The 7,888-nt window shown below is 36.3% G+C and overlaps 2 pseudogenes; one reads left to right on the top strand and one right to left on the bottom strand.

Annotated features, from left to right (window-relative positions):
• Nucleotides 1-1,834, top strand: part of LOC105988498 — a 139,091-nt pseudogene extending 137,257 nt beyond the window's left edge.
• The window catches only part of LOC105988431, a 496,910-nt pseudogene that overhangs the window by 449,731 nt on the left and 39,291 nt on the right, over nt 1-7,888 (bottom strand).

Below are 7,888 nucleotides of genomic sequence, written 5' to 3'. Positions count from 1 at the left end.
TCATTGTTGCAATGGGTCCACCTGTATCCCTAGTTAAACGATTTGTTTTTTCCCTTCCCCTCCACAAATTATACCAACATCAAATACAGTGAAAGCATGGGTTATACCATGGGGGAGGGACATACAAAGCAACAAAGAAATAATCTCATGTGTTAGAAACAATTGCATGAAAGGAAAAAAAACAAAAAACATTTGAATACTTATCTTGGGGTTCATTCCCTTAACATCAACTTATCTGACCTTTTCTGCTTGACTCAGACATGTACTAGTTATTGCAAATAAGGGAAACCATATAGGCTCCTCCTTTAGCACTTTGGAATTTACACTTAATTGCCTAGGTATGCACATGTTCACATTACCTATTGGACATAATCATTTCAACACAAATCGCATGTGCCTGCAATGCCTGAATGCAAACAGAGATAAAACAATATTGGCAAACACCTTTGAGATTCTATTTGAAAATGTGAATAATTAAAACTATTCAAACTTCAGTACATTACTTCTCACAAGGCAAGAAGAACTCAAACATTTCTACTTTTCCATTTCCTATCCTTTGGTTGTTTCATAGTAAGCAGGTAAAACGGAGAAGTTTCAAAAGCGGTTCATAAAAAGGAAAAGGCAAGCCATAGGGTAATAGTGGAACAAGTAAGTGATAGGGTCAAGAAATAAAAGGAGAGCTGGGTGTCAGTGGCTGATGCCTGTGATTCTAGCTACTTGAGAGTCTGCCATCTGAGGATTATGGTTTGTGGTCAGGCCAGGTACAAAAGTCCACAAGACTCTAATTAATGTCCAGAAAGCCAGAATGGAACTGTGGCCCCAATAGTGGAGTTCTTCCCTTATGCAAAGAAAGTTCAAGGAAAGTGCCAAAGTCCTTAGTTCAAACCCTAAAACCAGGCGAAAAAAAAACAAAAAGGGGAAGTAGAGAAATTTTATAGTCATATAAAAGTCAATCAATGATAAAAGATAAATACAAATCCTTGGGGGGAAGGCTGTTTCATCAAATTATTTTTTTATCTCTAAATTACAACACAATTCTAAACTTTGAACAACTGGTGCATCAATGATTACTTACTGAATAAGTTGAGCTTCGCTTCTTAGAAATTTCCCACTTTCTTTTTTTTGGGTCTGGTCGTGGGGCCTGAACTCTGGGTCTGGGCACTGTCCGTCAGCTCTTCAGCTCAAGGCTAGCGCTCTACCACATGAGCCACAGCACCATTTCTGCCTTTTCTTTTTGCTTATGTGGTGCTGAGGAATCGAACCCAGGGCCTCATTCACGCAAGGTAAGCACTCTACCACTGAGCCACCTTCCCGCCCAAATTTCCCTCTTTCTACTTCTGAAATTCTTGTTTTTAACAAGGTTTTTTTCAAATGATTAATTCCAGTGTCATTTAGAAGCACTTGCCTTTTATAGTAACAAGTCCATAAATACAGCAGAAGAAAAGTATTTTCTTTTCTTTCCAAATTTTATAGAATCATTTTTATCAACTACAGAATAGTACAGTATCTATCTTTTCTAGTTCATTCCACTTATCTATGTCAATTTGGTTTACCTTTAGTTATAAAAAGAATGCTATGTGGTTGTCAACCATTCACCATGATCAGCCTATGAAGCCCCTGGATCGAGCTGTCTTCTGGATTGAATTTGTCATGCGCCACAAAGGAGCCAAGCATCTGAGGCCACTTTCCCACAACCTCACCTGGTACCAGTACCACTCTCTAGATGTCACTGGATTCCTACTGTGTGGCTATTATTACTTTCCTTGTCTCAAAATGTTGCTTGCTTGCTTATCAAAAGTTTCTTAAGATGGGAAGGAAGAAAAAGAAGGAGTAGAGCTTTCAACACCTCAGGGAATGGACTAAGACCATACTAAGCAAGACCATCCTAATGATTTTGAGCACAGTCTAACTGGGAGATTCTTCCCCACATTTTACCTATGTCTTAGGTATTTTCAAATGGATCTTACTCTTGACTAAACATGAAGTAATGTACAATTTTAATTTCAGAATTTCCCCAAAAGGTACTTGACTGGTTTATGCAGTTATTATAAGTGAATTAACCAAGACCCATGGATATTTGAGCATGTTAAGTTGAGAGAAGCATAAAACCCAAAGTTTCGTTGTGCATTTCCAGAATGGGAATGTTTTGGTAAACTACAATCAAATGAAGTATTTGCTTGTTTGTCCAAAAAAAAGGAGAGAGAGAGGTTAAAAAGGGTGACAGGTTTTATTCCGACTACTGAAATATGGGAGAGAGTTGACAATTAACTGAAATGAACTTCTGGTGAGTCAAAGCCATCTAGATTTTCATAAACATAAAAAGTGAATGACGGTGCTGGGAAGGTGGCTCAGTGGTAGATTGTTTGCCTCACATGCATGAGGCTCTGGGTTCGATTCCTCATCACCACATAAGTAGAAAAAGCTTGAAGTGGCGCTGTGGTTCAAGTGGTAGAGCACTAGCCTTAAGCTGAAAGTCTGAGGGACAGCCCCCTGGCCAAGAGTTCAGGCCCCACGACTGAAAAAAAGAAAATGAATGAGAGGAAATGAAGGGATAATTAGAGGGGATGAGAGATTTATCTGAAGATAGCCAATTCCAAAAGAAGTGGAAAAACATTGAAAATGGTCTGCCCTGGGTGGAAGAGTTAGAGGGTGTGCATTGTACATAGTTGGTGAGACATGATTATTGCTTTTGATCAATGGACAGATTTTATGGCACTGTGTTATGAATAAAGAAAATTAGATTCCAGACCATAGTGGCTGATGCCTGTAATCCTAGGTACACAGAGACTGAGATCTGGTTCATGAATGCAAATGCAGGACTTTTTAGGAGGGGATCAGCAAAATGAGGAAGAGAAAAAGAATGGGCTTCTGTGGAGCACAGAGGATAAAAGGACATTAAACACACACATCTATGACAGTGCCATGATAAGATGAACCAAATGCTATTTAAGAAAGGAGGAGAGAGAATTGAGAGGAATGAGCACAGAGTGGAAGAGGAAACTACATTCAAAGTACACAACATGTTTATATGGAAATATCACAACAAAAGCCCCTCATAGTAGAAAGAAATGGTAACTCAAAAGTAAAATTTTAGAAAAGAACACAATGACAGATCCTGACCAGCTAATAGGGGAAAGGAAATGTTATATACTGTTGGTAGAAATGCAAATCAGTGCATCTCTTTTGGAAAGGAGCATGGAAGTTTTTAACAACCTGGAAATAGAACTATGAAATAATCTAGTAATATCACTCTTAAAGTAATCTCTAAAGTAATGTAATTGCCCAGTCAGGTGTTTATTGCAGCATTATTTGCTAATAGCCAAGCTATGAAGTCAGTATAGCTGTCTTTACCTTTTCAATGGATGACAAAAATAAGTATATATATAGATATATATATATATGAAAATGAGTAGATGGAAATGCATATATATCAGAGTATTAAACAGCGATAAAAATATATCATTTGTAAGAAAAATGGGTACAACTGGAGATTAGTATGTCAAACAAAGTAAGGTTCAGAATAACAAAGATTACATTGTTTCTCTTACATACAGAGTAAACAGAGTGTATATATATAATATGTATAGTATATTTGCATACATAGTAGAATATTTGTATACATAATACCATATATAGTATGGGTATATCTATAATTAAATATACCATATATATATGTCATTGTTTTATCACTATGTATGTATATTTGTTTATGTGTATATTACCTATATATAAATATATAATGTGGTTGTAATTATTGGACAGTTTGAGGGAAAGAAGGTGAAAACAAAAGAGAATAAGTTGGGATAAACAATATTAAACTATATTGTCTATGCTTGGAAGTGGCACATAGAACCTATTGAAAGATTTTCAAATACAGGGGTCGGAGGAAATAAGAAGCAAGAAAATTTTAATTAATAGAGGGGCTTAATTTAATGAACATGCACTACGGTAGTATGTGGATGAGTGATTACATGATGAAATAATATACACAAATACAAATTATTGAAAGTATACATCCACTTCAATTATACATTGAAATTATATGTCTCATTACGTGAGATGAAATGGGACAGAATGAATGAATGAAAAATAAATAACTAGCATAACCAGAAGAGGAGAGATTCTAGATTTTGGAGCAAATTGAGTAGAAGAGCCCACAATGAAAATGACCTGAGTGCTCCAGAGTAGCAGTTAACAGGCAAAACGCTGTATTTTTAATATCTTACATTAGTCCTCTCTTTCCTTAACATACTCTTAGTTCCTACTATTTAGTGAGATATAATTACTCATTTGTTGCATTATGGAACTGATTCAGATTACTTTCATTTTGCATTGATTTTGTCTTAACTCTTGCCATTTGCCTGTACCAATTCTGATGGACAAGTGTTTCCAAATCTAACCTTATTTGGCTGGAATTACTTGTTAATTACTGCCATTTTTCTAACCTTAATCTCATCTTTGCCAGTCACTCTGGGCCACTGTCATTAAGACTCAGAAGTCTAACTCTTTCACAAAAACAAATTTACTTTTCTTTCTTGTCTCTGAGAAAGTGGAGATTTTGTAAAAGTGAAATTGAGAGCTCATGCCTGTAATCCTGGTTCAAAGCCAGCCCAGACAAGAGAAGACTCTTCTCTCCAATTACACTAAAACTAGAAGTGGACCTCTGGCTCAAGTGCTAAAGATCTAGCCTTGAGGAAAAGAAGAAGAAGAAAAAAACTTAGGGACAAATGTCTAGGCCCTGAGTTCAGGCCCTTGAATGATAGGTAGATGATAACCTTCAAAACATAGTCAATCACATTAATAAATTGTGATTTGCCACACTAACTAATGATACGCTAATTAATGATACATTTTCCGGTTCTATGTAATGGGTAAAACAAATATCCACCAAAGATGGGGTCCCGATAAAGTAACCACTGCAGTACTGCTTTGATGGAGTTATACATAGAAGACAAAAGAATCTTTTCCACTGGAAATGAAAAGTTAACAAAACAAAGCTAAGTATATTTGCCTTTTTTGTAGTGCCCATCCACAGAATCACTCCTTAGTGAATTTAGTTTAAAAAACAATTTCCAGATCACACTGGCATCAAGTGGGGTAGCTGGCTGCCTTCCCATAGTCTGGGTGTGGAATCTCTTCCTCAATGGAAAACTGAGGGTTTCTAGAATAGAAAAGAAATGTATGGCATGGACAGAGTTATCATATGAACCCTGTGTCTTTGGACACTATAGCCAACAATGTGGAAATGTCTGTGAATTGCAGCTGAGTTTATGCATAAAATACTGCACACAACAAATGGACAATCCTTCACCAGATTAACCATCACTAAAGTAAGCAAAAATCACATAAAATGACAGATACACCTCTACTGATACTTAAGAAATGCAGTTATAAAGATGGGAGCTTTTCACCTATCTTCAAACAGCCTAGAAGTGAGATGGGCCATTCTTTGAATTGCAGATGTCATGTTCTTTAGCCCTTGAGCTCCTCTAACTGGAAAGTATTGCTCACTCCTGAGTATTCCTCTATATTGTTTGGTTCTGTTGGGCTGGCTTCTTTTTATCACAAACATATATATATTGGCTTCAAAAGCTTTGTGCTGACAATATTCTTCCTAATAGTATTCAGGCTTTCCCAACATGGCTTCCTCAAAGCTTTGAGCTTGCAGGTCCCAAGAACCATGATTCCATTCTTTCAACATTTCCTGTAATGTCCAGTCAGGTATGTGTAGACTACATTAGGTAACCCTGAATGTAACCTTGAGATTAGGCATACAAGTGCATCCTGATGCAGTGATCGATGGCCAGATGCCATTTTGTCAAAGAATAAATAAACAGAAACTCCTGAAAAAGAGAGTGTGACAGGGTGAGGGGCAGAGATGAACCTATGAACACAATGAGGTGAATGCTGTTGTGCAGAGTTTCTGGGTCTGTGCTGAGATGGGCCTTGAATAGTGTCCTGTTATGTTGTATGCTGCTACTAATGATGATGATGATAAGTCTGAAAACAGACAGCTTTGAATAAAGCATGACCATCCATCCATCAGGCCTTGCATTTTTCTTTGGCTTGCTCAAATTGAGAATCACTTGCAACATCTTTTGCTATTGCTAAATCAGGTAGATTGCTAATCATGAAGAAAGAAGGTCATTTCAAAGAAATAAGCCATGTAATATTAGATGAAATGGTAATGATTAACCAGAATTTCTAAGCCAAAGGAAGTGATATTTGGACATGATTTATTTATCATAATGAGTACATGCACATTGCAAGAGTTATGGCAGGGTAAAATCAATATTTAGACAAACATTGAATCTGTTCAGAAATATGTATGTAATATATAAATTAGTTGATTATGGCTGAAGAAGTAAAGGAAACAATAGAGGCTTTTAAAAATCAAAATTAGGGAATGAAGAGTTGACTAATGTCAACTGCTCACAATGACACTTATAATCTACTTTATTGGTAATGTGTAGCATATTAGGTGATTTCTATTAGTCACTGTTGGATACAAATTTTCCTAAGAAGACAGAAAGTTCACTAAGATTCTCTACTGATCTATCCTTAAAAGTTTCTTCTATTTTCATGTGTGTGTGTGTGTGTGTGTGTGTGTGTGTGTGCTTACATGTATTTTTCTGGGTATGTCCTTCTATGTTGCTTCCTCTTTAGAATGTGTTTATGTTTGGAGCAGAAGTAGTAGGAAACAGTTAACACTGATCACCTTAGTCCATTGCATTTCATGGAACTCAACAATGCAGGGACTGGGAACAGGCAGTATATCCCCACCCTTCTTTACATCACTCCCTTGATTTCTTTTCGCTGTAATCTGATTTATGTCATATGAACATGCTAAGCTTGCTGAGATTTCATCTGTGACCTTCCCACAGGGAAAAATGATAGGAAATGTGCACTTGAAGAGAATACATATTCTCTCACATAGTGCTCTACAGCCTTAGGAGACAACTTTGTTTGACTGGAAGATACATCCAGCCTTACCACCAACTTGCCTCTTTCAGTTAAATCACCACCAGTAAGAAGAACATTGAATTAGAAATACTGCTGTTGTTATCTACTTATATTATTGAGAATGAGGGTAAGTCTTGACTTTTATTAACTTCTTTTCTACTGATAACTGCAGTCTGTCTAACCAAACTTAGTAAAATGAGAGATAGTAAATAGATTTGAACATTTTAATTTACCAGGGAGGCCATCCATATAATTTATATACATTATTGTTATTGTTAGTTCTAAGAAGTCATACAAAGTGGATACGGTTTGATAAGTCAGGTTAGGTATGAGCACAGCATTTCTTGGTCATTTTATCCCTTTCATCACTCTCTCCCATGCTTACCCTCAAATTACATAGTTTGTCTTTTTACACAATGTACATTGTATGTAATGCCCCATTCTCCCTCCATCCCTGTGCTCCTCTTTGCCCATTCCCAATACGAGTAAAAAAAATCACAGCATTCTCCTAAGTGCTGTATATTTATCCTCCTTAAAATAATCCAGATTGAATAAAAAAGAGTTGTCTTTTCAGGTAAAGACCATCATCTGAGCCTTAAAATTATTTTTACAGGTAAAAGGAAGACTATCATCTGAGACTAGAAATGATATTTCCACCATAAGGCATGAATTTATTCAAGGCATAAATTAAAGCATTGATGTTAGGAGAACTGCAAGGATGGTTTACCACAGAGCTTTCAACAAAAATCTATGTGCATACTTGACACAGCTTGAGATGAAAACAGAGGAAGTACAGTGCAATAGAAGATAATAACATTAAATCTTGCATATAAAGGAAAAATACTTTCATTCAAACTTATTTTGCAAAATATGTTACAAAGGATATGAGTTACCTATCAGACTTGGATCCAAATGTAAAACACTC

Source organism: Dipodomys ordii, unplaced genomic scaffold (assembly GCF_000151885.1).
Source record: "Dipodomys ordii isolate 6190 unplaced genomic scaffold, Dord_2.0 Scaffold49, whole genome shotgun sequence".
NCBI classification, from domain to species: domain Eukaryota; kingdom Metazoa; phylum Chordata; class Mammalia; order Rodentia; family Heteromyidae; genus Dipodomys; species Dipodomys ordii.
Note: the sequence above shows the minus strand (reverse complement) of the source record. Positions and strands in the feature narration are given on the sequence as shown.